This window comes from Pinus tabuliformis, chromosome 1_1 (genome assembly GCF_031772625.1).
Source record: "Pinus tabuliformis cultivar Carrire ecotype Pingquan chromosome 1_1, CPIR1, whole genome shotgun sequence".
NCBI classification, from domain to species: Eukaryota; Viridiplantae; Streptophyta; class Pinopsida; order Pinales; family Pinaceae; genus Pinus; species Pinus tabuliformis.
Genome location: NC_142297.1, coordinates 826,184,744 through 826,207,191, shown reverse-complemented (window position 1 = coordinate 826,207,191; position 22,448 = coordinate 826,184,744). Strand labels below are relative to the sequence as shown.

The 22,448-nt window shown below is 38.0% G+C and overlaps 1 pseudogene; it reads left to right on the top strand.

Moving 5' to 3' along the window:
• On the top strand, positions 1–2,815 carry LOC149216653 (uncharacterized; annotated as a pseudogene).
• The last annotated feature ends 19,633 nt before the right edge of the window (positions 2,816–22,448 follow it).

The window sequence follows — 22,448 nt, the reverse complement described above, 5'->3', positions numbered from 1 at the left end:
ATGGGTGAATATGTATCACTGGATCACAATGGTTGTAATGGCCATGAAGACATCAATTTTCACTTCACTGGGTTCACTATTTTTGGGAGAGTGATAGGGGCTGTTGGAGTAGAAAGTTGTCCAGATATAAATGGAGGTTGTGCCAATGTGAACGTTGAACTCATTTCCACCAGCAATGATCTCATTAATGATGTGTTTACGTCAATTTTCACTTCATTGGGTTCACTATTAATGATGTGTTTACGTCAATTTTCACTTCATTGGGTTCACTATTTTTGGGAGAGTGCTGGGGGTTGTTGGAGTAGAAAGTTGTCTAGATATAAATGGAGGTCGTGCCAACATGAACGTTGAACTCATTTCCACCAGCAATGATCTCATTAATGATGTGTTTACATCGCAGGAAGGTAGTTACATGTTTGCAAATATTACTCCAAGGAAATATAGGCTGGTTTCTTCCCATCATGAATACATAAACTTCATCAATCCTCGAGCAGTATACAAATATTAGGTCATATCAAATCCCACTACATTTAAAAAAAAGAGGAAATGCCATGATATTTTTCTCTCTTTTCCTTTGTTTGATATGCAGAATAAGTTTGGATATTCCTTAAGGATGAGTGTCCAGAGGACACAGTAGCCCTCCATGAAATCAAACGTGAATAAGTGGGAAGAGCGGGCTTTGTGAGCCAATTGTTAAACAAAGAAAGAAGATACAAGGTCATACCTAATGTCGATGCTAGCTAGGATGGCACTATGCATGAGGTACAATGATTGAGGTTTATAGAGTATATTTTCTATAATATTCTCTTTCAAATACGTGATTCTCATGTTCTCTTAACAATTTTCCAAAGAGGCTCTCGAGAGATGGAGTTGGGCTTTGGAAATCTGGTAGTAGATGACATCTTTTATGTCCCAAGTTATAATATGGGTGGCTTATTTGTTTCTCAGGGTAACCCTATTTTAGGTGTTCATGTATACCTTTATTCAAATGATTTCCATAAGGTGAAGTGCCCTCAAAGAAGCTCCTTGGCCAAATCAAGCGGTTTGTCATGCAATATCTAATGCATATGGGAAATTTGATTTTAATTTTATTCCGTGTGGAAAATAAAGGTTTTTTCCATTCTACAAGGGTGAGAATAAAATATTTGATGTTTCACTTCCATCTATAGAGGTTCTTGTTGAGCAAAGTCATGTTAATATATCTCAGCCATTTCAGGTCACAAGTTTCTCAGTTGGAGGACTTGTGGTGACTTTTGAAGGAGTTTGTTTTGAAGGTGTTAAGATATTAGTTGATGGACGAGAAAGAGCTACAATAGGTGTCTAGGGATATTACAAACTTGATCATGCAACATCAACACGCTACACAATCAAGGCTGAGAAGGATCACTTCGAGTTTAGCAATTTCGAGAATTTCATGGTTGTGCCAAACATGGCTTCAATCCCAAAGATAGAAGAAACACATTATAATATTTGTGGTTCCCTAAAATTAGTGACAAATGGCTATTATGGCAAGCGTCAAGTTGGCTTGACACATTTGCCAGAAAATGTTAAGCCTCAACTAAAGAGGATTGATGACATGGGAAACTTCTGCTTCGAGGTTCAACCATGTTAATATCGAATATCCCCACTGACCACAACAGCAAAATGTGATTCTGGTCTTCAATTTTCACCATCACATATTGATGTGACAGTAACTAGACCAATGTTTGGCATTGAATTTATAAAGGCCCTTGTTGATATTTGTGGATCAGTGATATGCAAGGAAGGATGTGACTCCTTGGTTTCTATATCACTTACTTCTCTAGTTGTTGAAATCTAGGTTCAAAGAAGCTTAACTCTTTAAGTTTAACAAATGAGAGCAGTGACTTCTTATTTGAGAAAGTCCTACTTGGTGCATTATGTCTTGAGGTAAAACATGGACCTTCATATGATTTGCTAGATTGGGATGATGACTGGTGTTGGGAGAGAAAGGTTATTGATGTCAATGTTGGCGTTTCTGATCATTCAGAGATAGTGTTTATCCAAAAAGGCTATTGGTTGCGTATTATGTCTACTCATCCTCTGGCTTCTTACATCGTACATCCAAACAAAGAACAAATGAATTTGTTGATTGAGAAAGGACGGTAGCAAATTTTCTTAGAAGCTTCTCATGTGCACATGCTTCATTTCTTGAACTCGTACATTTTCTTTGGAATCTCTTCATTAGAATTCAATGTATTGAACCATAAGCCTATATATTTGACTGGTGAAAAATATCTACTGAGTGGTGAAATACATGTTGATTCAAGTTCTTATCCCAAAGCAAATGAGTTGTCTCGAAGCATTATTGTAGACATATGGCAAAAGGAGGGTGCATTTATAGATATGATCAATAATGTCAAACTTATTTCAAGTGCTAATGGACCAAGCAACATTGTTGTATATAAGTACATTCACTGGGCCAATCGTGAAGATGAAATGGTCTTTGTTCTGAGAGATACAAGGAATGCTAGTGAGAAAAATAGTTTTGAAAAGGTCTTGTTTTATCCAAGAAGTCGGCACGTTGATGTTAAAACTGACGGGTGCCAACCTGATATTGCTTCTTTTGTGGGGTACCTAGGAAAGTACATTAAGGGTTAGTTCTGCCATCAATACCAGGTGTTGACATTAAAATAATTGCTCAAAATGACAGTAGCAATGGTCTTCTGAAAAGGGTGACTTGGTTCTTCAAACTTCGACAAGATTAGATGGTTTGTTTTTGGGTGGTCCTTTGTATGATGATACTAAGTACTATGTTGAAGCTTCCAAGGGATATCATTTAAAAGCACTTGGATAGGACCCCTTTTGAAGCTTAGTTGTATGCTCATCCAATTTGATTGGACGCCCCACTCGACTAGCCAAACCATAAAGAATATTTGATTGTCAGTATTCGACCTTCTGTGCACTCCCTGCGTTTGTGGTCCTTAGTAGAGGAATCACTAAATTTGCGTCAAACAACCACTAGATATGGACAAAACCTCTTCAATCGCATTGCTTCAAACTACAACCATGTAAGTCTGGATTTTACTATTACTTTCAATACTTTACAATGAAACCAGTGTAAATGCATGTTGTATGTGGATAAAATATAAACCACTGTAAATGTAGGTTGTCTTGTATGTGTATGCAGGGGCATACATGATAAAATATTTGAGAGTGAATGGAATACTATTTCAAGAGCTTTCATGCTCTATCTTGAGACTCAATATGCAACATGGAAGTAATTTGACCGTGCTGGAAATGGACTCATATCCCAATAATGCATACAATTTATTTGTGGACATATTGATTGAGATGATGGGGAGATTTAAATCATTAAAGGAGTTGGTCATATGTGTTGTTCCTTTGCTTAACGAAATATGTGTCTTCTCAATTTGTTGTTCAAGAGGCTTCCTAATCTCCAATGTTTGTTAATGGGTGACAACTTTATCTTAGTAAAAACATAATTTATGCTTTTCATTTACATGTGCAACAAACAACATGTTTCAATGTTTAATAATGTTTGCATTTGCTACTTAGTTGTCAGGTATAGCATATTTTTTTTTTTATACAAAGCATATATTGATGTAGCTTAGGTTGACTATTATGTTTTGGTTCATTATTATGTCCTATTTGCAGATTCATTATATCCAATAGATATGAAACAAAACTAAGTAATGAATTTGTTTCATATCTATTCCTTAATGAAAATCTACACTACCTAAATTAAAAAAGTTAACCTGCTATAAGATGTGAAAAGACCATAAAATTCTTCCATGGTTTTTTTCCATGATGTTCATAATGAATATTTATGTCTTTTACCTCGTAAATGAGTGCAGAGTTGGCTTATTCTGGTTTTGAAGTGCAATGAAGGAACTTTCAAAATATCCCATACCTTGATGTCTCAGATCCCAACTCTCTCATCTCCGTATATACAGGTTTATGTAGACATAACTAAATTTCATGATAGGGAAATCAGTGTATTAGGGTACTTTCTTCAGAGCACCCCTGCTCTAGGGATGATATAACTTCATTTAATTGATGACTTGAATTATGACGATCCACGACATGTAAAGTTTTTGAAGGAAGTGATGTATTTGAATAAAGTTTCAAAGCAAGCAAGGATGTTGGTATGAGAATCTTCTTTTTAAATACATGCTTCAAAATCTTTAAACCGTTGACCAATAAAAAGGATTTCGGGCTTCATTTTCTTTTATTTTTTTCTTTACGAAAGGGTATGACCAATGCAGGTTGTATGTAGATACGAGGATGAATTCTACTGTGGATACGAGGATGTGAACACTAGTGGAATGACCTACTTAGTCTTGGGCAACATTGAGTATGGAAGCGAATGGCAGTCTCATGGAGTGGGTATGTGACATTTTGCCCCATTTTCATTTTGTTTATCATTCGTTGTTTGCACTGGTTCTAATAGTCAGTTTTAATTATTTATCTTTTTGTCATTTATATCATTAACATTCCATGTTTCCCAGGCAAGGTAACATTTTCGGTTACTTTAGATGAGCAACCTGTAGGATTAGGATGTTCCCAATCAGTTTTGAACATTTGTCCAATATGTCTTGTCGATTTTGGATTGTCATTGTGGGTTATCGCTTTAATTGTTATCCAATTTGACATTTGATTGACAATGAAATTCCATCCTTTTATAAATTATTTGTATGTTAATTTTTAAAAGTATTTAAGAAATTTGTCTCCAATAGCCACACTTCAAACAATGGATTTCACACTACTAGGTTTAAGGATTGGGTTATGTATTTGGTTAAAATTTCCCAAGATTTATATCATATCTCAAGTGTCAGGTTTGGGTTATTTATTTGGTCAAAATTCCCCAAGATTTATATCATATCTTAGCCTTTTTAAATTCATGCATTCATGCCATTCGAATGTAACACATCACGACAAGGATGAGCCCTATTAAGCTCACCAACTCAGTTACTATGCTTCATGAATCATAATTCAAATGGACTCTGAATTTGGTTCTTTTCCTTGACTAAATAGTATTAAGCAAAATCCTCTCATTCAAACTCAACCCCAAGTCATACTCAAAATTTTGACATGTGAATAACATTGGCTCGACAGCAAGTTTGACACCCAAGTCCTTGCAAGTCAGACAAGATTGTCCATTTTTAAAAAAAATTGATCATATCCTTAAATTGTTAGCCCTTGGACTCCTTCATTAAAGAAAAGATCATTCTATGATCTTGATAATTAGTCTATCAAAATGTGGATGGGGCGAAATATGAGTTAAGGAGCAGATAAAGAAATTTTCCTTGACATTGCCTAGAATATTTTGAACTTTTGGGGGCACATCACGTGACTCTACCATCACGACACCAACATTTTTTGGTAAAGTTCCACTGCAAGAGGCATCCACTGATTCACATTCCACAACCCGTGACCGTGAAGATGATTCTTCCTGAACATTTTTCCTAGATGATGATAATGATATATGGTCCTTATCATTATAAAGTATGGATTTTCTTTCTTCACCCATGCTCCACCTTCCCCATCCCAATTGTATATAAGCATTAGTTCTCTTGCATGCTTCCCTCTGATTGAAGTTATACCCATACCTAAAATCCTCGTCTTGATCTTGGTTCTTATGCTTCTCTTCTTCTTCTAAGCTAAGAAATCGGAAAAACATTACCTCCCTACCATCACAAATAGATAAACCATTTTTCCTACACTATCTTTCAAGCTCCACAAGAGGAATACTAAACAATTCTCGAGTTGTTTCTCCCTCTCCAATCACCATAGCAACATATTTATTTGGACCAAATCCATCTTTTATGCCTGTAAGATTGGATTCAAAAGTATCAAGGTCCTTCAATGGTGGGGCATCTCCACATATTGAATGAAAGGGAGGGACACCTAAATTTCCAAACTGAAGAAAGGTAGCTCTCCGTCCATTCACATAAGCATATGAAAGGAGAAACCAGTCTGACCAAACTTGGAGAACTTTCATCACTCTCTCTTGCAAGGATGCCATAATATAAATGTAAAAAAATTCACAAAAAGATCCACAGAGTCATTACACTAATTATGATACTTTTTTTACGAGTAAAAATTACCAACCGCCTTGCTAATTCATGACCAATAAGGGGCTTGATCTTAATACATGATCTATTTGCATCATTACTATCCTCAACATGTTCTATTATTTAGAGTGAGATTTCGTGAATTGGCAGGCGTGTTTTTCCACATTTCTGTTTTTATATCCCACACAATTGGAATCCTGCTACATTTGGCCTCCTTTACTTCCCTAGGCTACATGTGTTAAAGAGGGTACAAAACACTAATGATATGTTCTTTTGCCATAATTTCTTCTCATTTTTTGGATGAATTCTGTGGAAATTTTATTCATGCAAATTATGTGGCAGGAAATAATGCTCCATTATTCTTTTTTATCATCTCTTGTTTATGAGTTAGCATGCTTCTATTTTACTAGTTCATTACGACTACGTCATGTAAAGATCAAGTTGAGTGGGTTTTACATTTGATTTCCACTGTAGTTAACAACTGCATATATAAGTTTTCTTTTATGTTGAATGATGAGACAACACACTTTGATTTCCACTAGTTCTCTCTTTTTCATATACTATCACAAGTGCACAAATACAAGCTCACATTTATTTTTACTTGGATAAGAAAATGATGACAACTTTGTATTTTGTAGTGACAAGGATAACTATGTATTGGAGCTAGATCTTGAGCCCTTCAATTCATCCTTTCCTTACCCAACACGACCATCTCCTATTGGTAACGGAGTTCAATTTCTGAACCAACATTTGTCTTCAATACTATTTCATGATAAAGAAAGAACACAACCATTGTTGGATTTCCTTCAAGCACACAAATACCAAAGCCATGTCATTTTTCTTTCCTTGGTTAATATATTGCATCATTGTGTTTGATAGTTAATTCATTATTATTCTATGCCAATAAGTCTCTATCAAATAGAAGAGAAGGATGACTTGGCTATTTTAGAGATATATAATATGAATTAATTAAAAATTCATAGGGTTATTTCGATTCTCATCTTTCTATTTCACTTATTTAGAGAAAACTATATATTCAAATACCAACTCAACTCAAACCAAACTAAAATAGAGAATCCTAGTTATGAAGATGTTTCTCTCTCCATACCTTATAATGACATTATTGTTTTGAATTATACTTGAAGTTCACTGATAATAACTTGGATTTATATATTTTTTTTAGCACCAAATTGAAACCATGGTAAAAATACGAATATCCCATTAAATATGACCTAAATAAGATTCAAAGAATATCACCTTTAGTCTGAGCATGTGGCAGAGTAATTTATGAGGTGTGAAGTTTTATTAAAGGTATTGTTTGTTTATTTGTTTTGGTTAGAAAATGGTTTTCTCTTGCTTTTATGTGACTTTCAATTTATCATATCTAGCATGTTGAGAAATGGGAAAGAATAATGTGTGACATTTATCTTGCAGAAATTGATGTTGAATGAAAGAATAACGAGTTTAACCAAGCTACAATCTACTTTGGTAAAGGTAGAGGGACATCTTAAAAAGTTACCTACGAATACACCATATACATAGTTTGAACATAAGTAATATATGTCTTTTTCGTTTGCAAATATGTTCTTTTTTCTATCCAAGATATCACAACAAGACAAATATTGATATTGTAGAAATTGTTAGAGGACCTCATTGAGGTCAATTTTTCTGATGTTCTACTTGATTCATACATTATCATGATAGGAAGGCTTTAAATACGAATTAATACATTACCAAAACAAATTATATTCAAATTTTATACAAATAAAAGATAAAAACAAATGTCAATTCCTTCATTTGATTGTTACTTGACTCTGGTGTGGGTAGGTTTCATGAAATGTGATTGGAGAAAGGATGGGGAGACCATATAGAGATCATGTCTTGGAGATCCTTCAGGCACTTCAGTCATAGATTTTGGAAATTCTTTTATTAATGTTGTGATTCTTTCACCTCATGGTTATTTTGGGCAAGCAAATGTTTTAGGAATGCGTGATAAGATATCGATGGACAGGTAAACAATTTTTTTATAATTGCAATGTCCATTCCATGATATCCTCTCTTTATTGTTTGATTGTATTCTAAATGTTTATTTCAATTTTTCTTTGTATTTTAACTATGAAATTGAAAGTACTTGCTATTATTTCTATTTAAACAACAACCAAATCTTGAAGATGAAATTAATATTACACGATATTGATTGAAATCCTTTTAACTATTTTGTATTGAAAGATTTTCATGATTATTAGAAAAGTTTACTTTCATGTTGTTATTTGAGAACATGTTGTTTATATACTTGACCAATTTCATGCATTAGATAACAAATTGTTGTTGTGAATAAAATGACAAGGATTAAACATCACACCTCAGATTATTTGTTTTAACAAGTTATTTATAGCTTGAGCTTTTTAGCATGTAACTTAGTTGGCAAGATTGTGCCTAAGCTTTCCCTGAAGGTTGAATACTAAGTTACTAAGGTGTTCTTTTCTATGGTGATTTTAATTTGTTTATATAGGTCATCTGGCCACATAGTGGCCACTATCGCTCAACTAAAGAAAACTTGTTCGAGTTTCTTACTCTTATGGGGAAGAATGTGTTATAGACATTTTTGTGCCTTACAGCATGAAGCATGAAATGTCGATAATCTAAGGGATCCAAAGTCCCTAAACATGTTTTTCCTACCCCTAGAGGAACAAGGTCAACAAACCACAGCACTGAAAATCAGTTCTCCACCTGAAAACACTCAAAAACAAGCTATTTCTGGATCATGTCAGCTGCTCCACTGAGCATCTGCGCTGAATGTCAACTGCTCCACTCTGTACCTTCGCTGAATGTCAAAAGCAATGAAGGCTACCTGCGCTGGGCGAGATTGGCCAAGTGGCACAGTCATTCTACAAGGTGTCAAATGCCCAGGAAGCTTCCAAAATGACACTTGGATCAGGGAATTCGCCTTGTGATGAGTAAGAGGATCTAGATCTCCAAGTGGAAGCAAGAAACTCCAAGTGGACTCAAGAACTGAAGTATAACTGAAGTGGGAGAGGACACTAGTCAGCTTCATGCCAGCCTCAAGCTGACTCATCCTTTCTCCAAATCTCCTATATATAGAGCTCTCTCATGAGGTCTAAGGAGGCTGGAATCTTGTGAATATAAGGAAGTGTTGTTGGTTTGAGTATAGAACTATTGGGTGATTGCTTTGAAGGAGGTGAAGAGGAGATTTCTTTCTGCTGGGAGGTGTTGCTAGATTGGGCCTCTTATGGTTGTAACACTCTCAAAACTTTACTTCTTCCATTAATAAAGCATTTGAGGTTCTTCTATATGCATGTGTCTTTGTGGCGTATTGATGCTTGTATATTTGATTTATTCTAATCCTTGAATCAATTATGGATGTATGCTTCTTGTAGTTTCCTTTTCTTGTGCTTTTGCAGGATCTTTGTGTAGCTGGGCCAGTGAAAGAGCAAGGAGCTGGGAGCAAGTAGCAAAGAAGTACATCTCATAAAGAAGTAATCTTGAGTAGCTTTGTATTCAGTTGTTGCTGAGGTACTATCACCCTTAGAGTGGGATAGGGTCATTCCGTATTGGATACTTTTCCCAACAACAAATTGGCAACTCCGCTGGGGATCGTATCTTGTTGGTTGTTTGTGTTTTTGCTATTCATTTCATAAACAAAGGGAGTACCGAATCGAACTGTGTTTGAATCTTTCTAATGCAAAGTAGAGGGTAGCTACACTAGCTCAGTTTCTGGGCAAGTTTATGATTTGAAGAGCTGATCCACAAGGACTCTAATAAGCTCTTAGTGATAGCTTTTCATCCTCCTTGTCATCCCTTAGTGTGTCCTTGACTGATAGCTTCTGATTTGAGCAAAAACTGTGAATTTTTGAGCAATCTGTGACCCGGAAACCACCAGAAACGAAAGTTTCGTTCTTCAGTGCAGGCTGTACAAAGGCTGTTTGCATTTCAGCGCAGTTCTCGAAGGGGCTACCTGCGCTGAAGGTCAAACAGGTAGTGTTCCACCTGCGCTGGACCAGTCCTGCCTTGTGCTGCTGGGGTTTCCTGCTGTTTCTTGCCCTGTTTTCACTCTTGTTTTTGCTGTTTGTTACCAGTCAGTGGGCCTATCTGAAACCAACTTTCCTTGTCACTATTCCGCCTCGGTTGTATAAAGAAACTGTGTTTGTTCTTTGTGTATTTCTTGTACATTTACAGTTTCCCATAACGAAAGTGAACTAGTCTTGTTGTGGCCTCTTAGATCTAGACCTGTGATAAAGTGTCGTTTTGATCTTAAGAGTTAGTTTGTTTGCTGTTGATAGCTGATTTAGCTTTTTTTCTTTCGTCATTTGGTTTGAATTTATATATTTCTAGTGTCGAAACAAGTAAATCTTAAGGTGTCTTTTGATTTTGGACAAGCTTGTTTGCTTTCACTTGAAATTGAATTCAAAATTATACAACAGCTTTCTTTTTGCATTACACCAACATTAAGAAAGAGAAAAGAAATACTTGCATTGTGCATGTGCATTATGACAGCCTGCATGTTGATTTAGGAAAAAGTGCATTAGTGTGTGCTCTATGATCTGTGTGAAAAGATGTTATATTTCTTTTCCCTCAGTAGTTAAGATTTTTCAAAGTTGAAAGATTGAAAAGCTTGCTTATCATCTTAGACTGCATTTAGGAGTGTTATCATACATCTCGTGGTGATCCATAAAGGCAAACTTCTAAACAAGATCAACCTTAAAATAAATTGAATTTACATAACAACGCATTGAAACATAACGCAAACACATAGAGGTCTAAGCTAGAGACGTGTTCCGGCGTCGTTAAACGTGATATCTTAGCGTTGAGTGGTTGGGTGATTCCTCAACGGTGAAGCGATAAGTATCAATACGGACTTGTGCTCCCACGTACCGTCGCGTATATATTGGGAGACCCCTATAGGAATAAAGCCTTTATCCAATAGGAAATCGTGTCGGCCGCCCTACTGATCGCAATGCAGTGAACACAGCATTCACGAAGATCGACCACTCGTACCGTAAAACGTATTCTGTGGTTTTGCGAAAAGTTTGGCACACCCTCTACCTAGAACTCCAGAGCAGTTTCTTTTGGCCTTTTTCAAACTCTATAACTGAAAAAGTCCATCCGAGCATTTGTCACTTCGGGCTCGTTAAAACATCGAAGGAGACTAGAGTCATCTTTAGCTTTTTCTCGACTCTTAAAAAGTGAAAAAGCAAGTTGTGTCTAAGCGTCATTATAAAATTTATTTTAAACGGAACATAATCACCTCCTATTCCTGCGTTGATCTTAGGTTGAGAACATGGAACGCCCCAACCAAGGAATTCCACATGATGGAAATCCTAGTCCATTCTCCTCTTGGGGAGAAGTTGGTGCGCCCCACATGGCCACATTGTCGCTTCCAGGGCTGACAATTGGCCTGCCTATTTGGCTATTCTCAACTAATGTAGTTCAGACCACCATGGTTCCTGAGCAGTCGAGTCAACAGTTAGACCAGTCTAGAGCTGCCCACCAGCCTTCAACTTCCTATAACTCTTCCTCCAATCCTTCATCTTCGCAAGGTAGAGCCGGCAAAAGCCAAGCTCCCATGGAGAAGAAGGAGAAGAAGAAGAGAGAGAAGAAGAAGAAGGAGCCTAAGGCGACTGGGGGCAAACAAAAGACATCTGACAAAAATCCACACACAGCACAGACCGGGCCTAAATCGCCATGTGTCATATGTAGAGGAGACCACTTCCATAGAGATTGTCCCTGTATACCCCGGATACTAAGGGACTGGTCCCCTCGTCTGCACAATTCAGAAGCGTCAACCTCTGATAGCCAGGTTGAGTGCTTACCGTCAACCAGCGAAAGTGAAGGTTCAAGACAAAGAGGGGGAGCAAGATCCCCCTGCAGGCTGTGTGAAGGCGATCACGCCATCCACCGTTGTCCCTTCTTAGATGAAGCGAAGAGAGTTTTGGAAGATCGCCCGGTTTCACCGTTGGGACTTCCTCCTGGATACAAAAAACTCGTGCCAAGTCCTTCGTTGGTTGAAAATACAGCTGGCCCGCTCAAGTGGTCAGCTGAAGCGTCAGTCATTGAAAATGAACCTACTGAATCCAGACCAGACGAAAGTCTAAAGGTCGATACGGCAGTTGACCCGGTTCTTCCTTCAGAGGTTTCATCCTCAAATGACACCGTCACTGAAGATTCATCTTCAAATGACACCCTCACTGAAGAGAATAAGGATGACACCATCCAGATTCTTTTCATTAACACAGACTCTGATGAGCATCAGGGCAATGCGCCCATTCCTTTATCGCAGGAAGGAACATCGTCAGGATCGTATCCGGCCGTGTATTCGGTCCCACCACCAAGCAACCTGGTTGTGTCCTTTGATTGGAACCAACTAGGCAGACCCCGGTTACCAGCCAATATACCATTCAGAATCATAGTCCAAATCTACATAATGGTAATGGCTGGAACTATCATTGATGAAGGGGCATCTGTGAGTATCCTTTCCTCTATTGCTTGGAAAGCACTGGGTTCCCTAGAGCTTTTGCCTGAGATAAGAAATCTCTCGGGTTTTGATAAAGGAACCAGTCGACCATTAGGGATCCTCCCCAATGTGCCTGTTACATTGAAAGGGAAGACCGTTCAAATGAACGTGATGGTCGTTCAAGGACCCTTGGATTATAACCTACTCCTTAGACGAGACTATATATATTGCATGGGAGCTATAGTCTCCTCACTCTTTAGAGTAATGTGTTTTCCACACGAAGGAAGGATGGTCAAGCTCGTAGACCAACTTTCATTTCCGGGATCACGCATCACAAATAGTCAAATACCAACCCTCAATGGTCTATTCACCCAAGAAATGTCTCCACCCCCAGTCCTCCTTCCCGATGAGTGCGAGTGATTCGGAAAGATGGGACTGGAACCCAGGGGGCATGCATCCTGGCCTGCTTTGGGCAGAGGAAACCTTGGGTATAGAGTTAAATTTCCATGGAAGAATATGACTAGTCCGTACTCCGTCCAAAAAGGAAGAGAGGGTTGTTCTAGAATAAGATTCTTTTGTCAAAGTTATGTGTTTGATGATTTCTAGTCATTCACCTTTGTCTAAATAGGTAAGCAATACCAAAGAAAGAGATTCCTTTGCGGCAGCAAATTGTAACCATCTTTGGGTAAAAAGGCAAGCCTCACCCATTAAAACAAATGTTTTGAAGGATAAGTAGGGGCAGCCTCCAAAGAAAGAGATTCCTTTGTTGCAACAAATTGTAACCATCTTTGAGTAACCTAATGATAGACATCGCCGAAGAAAGAGTTTCATTTGCGGCAGCAAATAAAACCCTTTTTTGGATAACCTGAAAGAGGCAAGCCTCACCCATCAAAACAAATGTTTTGAAGGATAAGTAGAGGCATCCTTGAAATTGTACTTTATACCTGGGGGCATGCGAACCTTTTGGAGTGCAAGCAAAGAGCGGTTATTTATCTGTTTTTTGGATTAGTCGTTTCCGAACTTGCATAAAGAAAGGATGTGGGGCAAAGGTCAAAATTTGCCAAATGAGGAGCATAGCTTCGTGAGATAAAGCTCCATAAAAAATATCTATCTCACAGGAGACATTTCTTATCTTATGACTGGTATATCGAGCAGTTTTACCATGGAATTTATGCTCGTTAAAAAATAGAAAAGCGAGATCCGAGCAGTTTTAGCGTCATAGTTCATGCTCGTTAAAAAATAAACATAAGCTTTTGAGCAAGAGTTTCCTCCAGAGCTCAAGCTCATTAAAAAATGAACCTATTCCGGTAAATAACCATTGTGATCGTAAATTTATTAGCCATAAAAGCCTTGGTCGTGTTTGCACCCGCCACCTCCATTTCATTTGGCCAATCATTCACCTCCATATGATTGTTTACCCATTTTGAGGAACAGCTGCGAAGAGTGATTTCACTTAGCCATCCTTGTGACACTGCCGTGATTGGAAAATTCCAACCTGTACCTGGAATCTGCTGCTATCCCTGTTTATCACTCGTTCCTCAAAAGACGAGTCTTCTTTGAGCTCTTTTCATCTGACTCGTAAAATATGAAAAGTTTGCCGAGTTTTGGCCTTCCAACTCGTTAAAAGGACCGGAAGAGCTATCCCTCCTCTAGATTTTAATCTTTTTGGACCTGAGGGATTATTGCACAAAAAGGTCGAGCGCTTGTTTTATTCGGCTCGTTAAAGTAATCGAAAACTCATCCCTTCTGTATTGTTTTATACTTTTTCGGACTTAAGGGATTAGATGATGAAAAAGGAATTTTGGAGTTAACTTTCTGTACCTTTTCAGATTCTCTAAAATTGAAAAGGACCGAGTTTTCCTTGTCGTTAGACTCGTTAAAATGATTAAATAGCGACAAACTTGTCTTTAGACGAGAACGAGTTTCCCTATCGCTAAGCTCGTTAAAACATAGCGATGGGCTTGCCCGAAGGGCAGGTTATAGAACAAGCATATGTTATCCTCCTCAAGCTTGACAAAAATAAAGAGGTACTGGTCAGAAATAACTGGGGAAAAATTGGGAGAACCTCAAAGCTTTAATGGTAGCAAGTCACTCTTGAACATGACACTTTGTCCTCCGTATCACATCGGGTTGGGTTGTTTCATTCACCGGTCTCATCACCATGGTCCTCGCCAAACCATCCACATTTGGGGTAATGCTACCGATCCATCACATCAGTGTCGTTATATTTTCAAGAGATGTTGTTCAGAAAGAGTCAACCGTGTCCCATCCACTGCCATACATTATCCTTCATCCACCCATGATCGCCACCCTGAATCATATTTCACAGATTGTTTTCACCTCCACTAAAATCATTAGCTCCGTTCCGTGTCATTGATGTGGGATTCATTAAGGCCCTCCTTTGACGGATCACTTCTTGTCGACTTCAGCTCATTATCCAAGAAGTTGATCTAGGAACAACCCCCCCCAGTACTTTGAGGCTTGCATGCCTCAATGGCAAGTTTCTCACTTCCGGCGACAGGTATACATCAATGACCTTCGACCAGAAGATTTTGCGTGGTGTTCGACGCCAAGTCCTTTATTTACACCACGTGAATTGTACTGTAGTACCTTGAGGGTCATTGTCATTATTGGTGATTCCTCTCGCGCTTGTTAACGGTTTACATTATTGACCGGTAATCAAGCGATGTCTTTCCATGTTCGACTTCAGCGCAATTATCACATGGATCGACTTGTACTTAGAGTGAAGATTGAATGAGTTTGAAGACCCCGGATCTAGTTTCATCCATCCGGGTTGCGATATATATATTCAGGATATAAAGACATTTGTTATGTACATCATTGCAACAGATGATCATCCTACTCAAAGGATGATAATTTCAGCAGAGAATTATCAGTCTACCACCAGACGATCGTCTGTTCTATGTACCAAAATGAATTTATAAAGCTGAGCATGGGAATGCCCGCCTCAGCTAGATCATGAAAGCAGAATGAAAAATAATGTATTGTATTGTATTTTATTACAGGGCACCTCTCAGCGATTGGATGAACTTCGGATCCTCTTGATAAAGCATTTCACCCGATAAACGACCTCATACTTTAGGGGGCAACCGTTATAGACATTTTTGTGCCTTACAGCATGAAGCATGAAATGTCGATAATCTAAGGGATCCAAAGTCCCTAAACATGTTGTTCCTAACCCTAGAGGAACAAGGTCAGCAAACCACAGCACTGAAAATCAGTTCTCCACCTGAAAACACTCAAAAACAAGCTATTTCTGGATCATGTCAGCTGCTCCACTGAGCATCTGCGCTGAATGTCAACTGCTCCACTCTGTACCTGCGCTGAATGTCAAAAGCAATGAAGGCTACCTGCACTGGGCGAGATTGGCCAAGTGGCACAGTCATTCTGCAAGGTGTCAAATGCCCAGGAAGCTTCCAAAATGACACTTGGATCAGGGAATTCGCCTTGTGATGAGTAAGAGGATCTAGATCTCCAAGTGGAAGCAAGAAACTCCAAGTGGACTCAAGAACTAAAGTATAACTGAAGTGGGAGAGGACACTAGTCAGCTTCATGCCAGCCTCAAGCTGACTCATCCTTTCTCCAAATCTCCTATATATAGAGCTCTCTCATGAGGTCTAAGGAGGCTGGAATCTTGTGAATATAAGGAAGTGCTGTTGGTTTGAGTATAGAACTATTGGGTGATTGCTTTGAAGGAGGTGAAGAGGAGATTTCTTTCTGCTGGGAGGTGTTGCTGGATTGGGCCTCTTATGGTTGTAACACTCTCAGAACTTTACTTCTTCCATTAATAAAGCATTTGAGGTTCTTCTATATGCATGTGTCTTTGTGGCGTATTGATGCTTGTATATTTGATTTATTCTAATCCTTGAATCAATTATGGATGTATGCTTCTTGTAGTTTCCTTTTCTTGTGCTTTTGCAAGATCTTTGTGTAGCTGGGCCAGTGAAAGAGCAAGGAGCTGGGAGCAAGTAGCAAAGAAGGAAGATTGGATCAACCATTAGCGGAAGACAACGGTTAGTGGATCCCTTTCTCCTCTCTCTTACATCTCATAAAGAAGTAATCTTGAGTAGCTTTGTATTCAGTTGTTGCTGAGGTACTATCACCCTTAGAGTGGGATAGGGTCATTCCGTATTGGATACTTTTCCCAACAACAGAATGGCTTTAACATTGTTGATATTGAGGTATATGTAATATAAATCCTTTATAGTCTAATTTCATTTATATTCTACTGTTCATCGTATTTCATGTCTTACACTCTGCATTCTAGGTTCTTTTGTTTTCAGAAAAGGAACTTAGTATTGATGGTAAGTAGTAGGATTTGAAGAAAGAGGAGAACACTAACACTGGAGCGACAAATGAAAAAACAGAGAGAAGAGAACCGATCTAGTGGTACCCTTAAAGCCAATATCCCGCATAAGACACACACATAGAGACTGATGTTCAAGTCTTCATAGTTGGTGAATTCACCTGCAATGACTTGACAACACAATGATAATGTTTTATAGTGATGAAACAACATTTCATGTGTAAATTGTAGTCCAGCCAATGTTAAGTTGGAAACTCATATTGTAATACTCAACATTTCATATAATATAATTTATGTGGTTGAAATTATTTATAGTTGCACTTGATATTGTTTAGTATTTTAACTAACATATGTAATTTTGAATTTTCATATTAGATGAACCAATTCACATTGTATGATGTTTTTTTAATTTAGTCGCAAAATCATACTAATTAATCTATGTTGATTAATAATGAACACATAAAATCAATCTAAAACTACTAAATTAGTAGTTTATATTGATTAATGATGAACAAAAATAAAATGAATATACGACTAAATTAGTCGTTTATAACAATTATTAATGAAAATAAATGAAATGAAGTTAAACTACTAAATTAGTCATTTATATAATGAATATGAAACTACCAAAAAAAATATAAATGACTACTGCAAATGATTAATTTTTCATTACAAATGACAACTAAATTTTGCATATATATGACTATTAGTAGCTAATCTACAATATCTTATAACGCGACAAAACTTTAGTCATATTTCTTTGGTCATTAATTGGTTTCAAATGATGACTAAAATTTGCATATATATGACTATTAGTAGCTAATTTACAGTATCTTATAAAACGACCAACATTTTGGTCATATTTCTTTGGTCATTAATTGGTTTTCTCAGATGATCATATAGTAATATATTTTGTTGTATATTTGATCATTAATTGTGGCAATTAATGACTAAATCAATAACTAAATTAATGACCAAATTTATGACTAAATATACTGCTAGATGATAAAATTAAGACAATCAATTAATTACTAAGCTAAAAATGACTAAAAGTTGGTCACGTTATAAGATACTATAAATTAGCTACTACTGGTCACTGACTAAAAAATAGTCATTTATATGAAAATTTTAGTCATTTTTTTAGTAACTAATTAGCCATTTTATACTAGTGTAGAAGCTCCCATTTCACATCTCTACTGATGCTTCTCAAAGAACAGTAGAGATGGTTTTGGTGCAACAGGAGGACAAGAAACTGTACGCAACTTACTATGTCAGCAAAAATTTGACCCCTACCAAACTAAACTATACGATAATAGAAAAGGAGTTCTTGGTTGTCCTTTATGCCATTAATAAATTTCGGTATTATATCACAGGGTATCCTACCTTTTTGCACATTGATCATACAACTATCAGGTATCTAATGAACAAACATATAACCCCTGGTCGTGTTACAAGATGGTTACTATTAATTCAAGAATTTGATATTACCATTGTAGATAAACCATGAAAAGATTATGTAGTTTCAGATTTCCTGTCTAGGATGGATACTAGTGATGAAGGTACACCTGTAGAGGATAGTTTTCCAGGTGAACATATGTTTTCAATTTCTACTCACACTCTGTGGTATGCAGATATTGCTAACTATCTTGCTATGGGAAATTTGCCTCAACACTTGCCTTACAGAGAACAACTGTGATGTAGGTAATGTTCCCTCTGTGGACAGAGGCAACCCCTCTAGCCTTAGAGTGGGTCTAGTCACAACAAGACAAAACAACAGCTAATTTCCTTAAATAGTCATTGTTGAAAGAGCCTACCTCAAACCGGTGTTCGATGGAGCTTTCGTTGCCTTGCTTCAGCTATCATTTCCTTTTTTCAATGAGCGGCTCACCTGAAACAACACAAGAGAACAACAAAACACATAATAGAGTACAATAATGAACTATTCACTTACAGAGTCAAGGAACCATAAGCTATCAAATATATTTTACACATGACATAGGAAATCACCATTGATTGTATTAAAATGAGCAAAAGCAAAGCTTACAACCAAACCTTGATGTCACAAGCTTCCTCGAAGGGTCAAGTCAGTATGTCTCTTCAAGCGTTCACCCTCAAAAGGGTCTCCCAAAAGGCTGATAACTCTCTCTCTTACTCAAAAACACTAGTACAAGGCTAAGGCAATCCACAACCAATTGCTAGACTATCAATAGTTCACACTGCAAACCATCAATCTCACACCAAAACTAGCTAATTTGCTCAATACCAAAAACTAAGAACTAGCTGATCATAGCAATGGGGAATGATTTTATAAGAGAAGGAGCCTCCATAAATGAGGGAGAGGGAGCTTATCTTCAAGGGAGGTTTCTCAAAAGGTGGAACCACCATCCCAAAGGAGGAAAGGTGAACTTCCTTGACCCAACAACCAATTCCAGAACCACCCAGAAGCATTATGTTTGAACTAATTCGCCATATCTAGGTCATCATGAGTCAAGCATTAGGACTCAGAGACGACGTCACAGGGAAACAATGTATTCAGAGCTATCGTTGCAAGAAGGATATTGAGGACTTGCAACGAGCCCTAAAAACCGACCGTCGCAAAGAACAGATGTACCCCTACGACGACGTCGCGATGTTCTAGTTCATTACAAGAAATCATCGTAGGAAGAATGAGGTTTACTTGCAACGATCTTGAAACATGGGTAAAAAGGGTCAATCTTCAGGATTAAAGAGCATTTGTTAATATTCTTGAATGATTGGGAAGATGTGGACACATTTGTTTGAGGTATGACATAGAGAAGATGTTTCTCAGGGACTGACTTTTTTCGAGATCAGGGGATATGGGGCCAGTGACAAATTACTGTGTAACAGATGCCCCCTAAAGCATGAAGGCTGAGAGAGTGGGAGGGGTGAAATTCTTTACGAAGCCATAACCGAAACGGAACACCATCGCTGAGAACCTGCAGGCGCAAGTACAACTGATATCTCTGACAGTGAAAGAAATACATGTAGTCTAGGCATGGGCGCAGCCATCCAAAAGACAGATAGAATTGGTCTGTGGTATGGATGTAACCATCTAATTGATAAGACCATATAAAAATAGAGGTATGGTTGCAACCATCCAGAAAGACTCAAGTATGGTCGTAGCCATCCAATCAAAGAGTCATGTATGCAATCATGAACCAATCCATGCAACCTGAGCTTATGTAATCTTAGTCTGGGGTCTTGAATCCCAATCGATCATAGTACAATTTCTAATATGCGAATAGATGTGCTAAAGTTGAGCATACTAGAAAATCGCTTGATTACCGGCCAATGATGTAAACTATTAACAAGCGTGGGAGAGACCACTAGTAATGTCAATGGTTCTCAAGGTACTGTCAGTACAATCCATAAAGTGTGAAGAATGATCTGGAGTCGAACACTTGTGGAATCACTCGATCGAATACCAATAATGCAAGCCTATTGTCGAGTGTGAAGAAATTGCCATTGAGGCATGCAAGCTCCAAGGTACCTGAAAGGAATTTCTAGATCAACTTCCTGGATAATGAGTTGACGTCGACAAGAAGTGACCCGTCACAAGAGGGCCATAATGTTTCCCACATCAACGACATGAGGCAAGGAACAATATGAAGATGGATGAATTAGAGGATCCGAGGAGGTTGTAAGGGTGTGAATTGCAGAAGGATTGAGCTCTTGAACATATCGGCGACACGACTCCAGAATGCGGCAGAATTTTGGCGGAGATGACAAGGATCCAATGGAATGAGGCAAAATGACAAACCCAAACCCCAGAAGGCCAATGACGATGTGAGGATATCCTAAACCTGGTGAGAAGCAAAAGTGTCGATGTTCAAGAGTGACTAGCTACCGTAGGTAACCAATGGAATATTTCCAAAATTTTCCCCCACCATTGCTGGCGAGTACCTCAATTATTTTTGAAAAACAAGCTTGAAGGGGATAGCATATGCTTGCAATGTAAGGTCGTCCTTCAGACAAATCCAACCTAGTGAAATTTTAACGAGCCCTAGGGAGGAGAAGCTTGGGTCTCATCATGGTGATGAGTCCAATGTTGTCAGGGTTTAACGAGTTTGACATAGGTAAAACTCGGAGTCTTTTTCATGTTTAGAGAGTTTGAAAAAGACATGGAAAAGAAAACTCCAAGTGAGCCCTTTTCATAAGTTTGTGTCTCTCAAGCCCAAAAAGGTAGAAAACGATACTCGAGAGAACCGCTTGACCATTTCGGTCAAGGATTAGTTTTTGTAAATAGTGTTTCCAATCTGAAAAAGTAGAAAACTTACTAGAGACATGATGTTTCGTAACCAAGAACGAGCTTGAAACGACAAGGGCTCGGCCATCTTTTCGTTTTTAAATGGTCGGAAAAGAGTTGAAAGCAGACCCCCATTTTTATTCTCTTTTAACGAGTCAAAAAGGGAAAAATACTTGGCAATCTTTTCATCTTTTACGAGTCAAAAAGAGCTTAAAGGTGACTCGTCTTGGAGGAACAAGTGGTATAAAGGGTAGCAACTGGTTCCGGCAATGGTGGAATTGCTCAAAACATGTAATGGTCAAGAGGCTAGCTAATAAAGCCACTCATCGCTGTGTTCCCTCAAGAAAGGACAAACAACCAAGTGAAAGCATATGATTGGCCAAAGAGATGGTGGCAATGGAATGAAACAACCAAGGCTCATCTAGCATAAATTAGTGGATAAAAATGGCAATCATGAGATGTAAATTGGGAATGGGTTCATTTTTACACAAGCTTGAACCATGGAGAACTCTGCTTGGATTCGGTTTCATGTTTACACAAGCTTGAAATGAAAAAATATTCTTGTTATAAGTTCGCATGCCCCCAACATAATGACTCAAATCAAGGTACATGCCCCCCGAGCTTCATTGCATTCAACAAGGTTTATGGAATGAAGGTTCACTTTCGAGATCTAGGAAAGACTCGACTGGGATTTTACAAGATCTTAATCAAAGAATCGATTTGGAAAAGGGAGTTGGTTCATTTTTTAATGAGGTTGACATAGTAAAAGAACTATCCTCATAACCCTTGTTTCATTTTTTAACGAGGTTGACACAAGAACAAGAACTCTCCTCAAAACCCTTGTTTCATTTTTTAACGAGGTTGACACAAGATCAAGAACTCTCCTCAAGACTCCTTGATTCATTTTTTAATGAGGTCGACACAATAAAAGAACTATCCTCGGTCTCCTTGTTTCATGTTTTAAAGAGCTTTACATAAGAAGAAAACTATGCTTAGCACCCCTTGTGTCATTTTTTAACGAGGTTGACACAGGAACAAACTATCCTCGGGACTCTTTGATTAATTTTTTAACAAGCTTGACACAAGAACGGGAACTATGCTCATACCCCTTGTTTCATTTTTTAAACGAGGTTGACACAAGAAAAGAACTATCCTCGGAACTCCTGTTCATGGGCCATACGAGAACATGACGCCCAAGAGATCTTCACTGGAGGGAAGAACCATGCTCTGGGAGGAATACATAGCATTAGGAACCAATGAAAGATTGGGTTCCAATGCCCCCAGTACATGATGTACGAGACCATCTGCATGATCATCAACAGACAC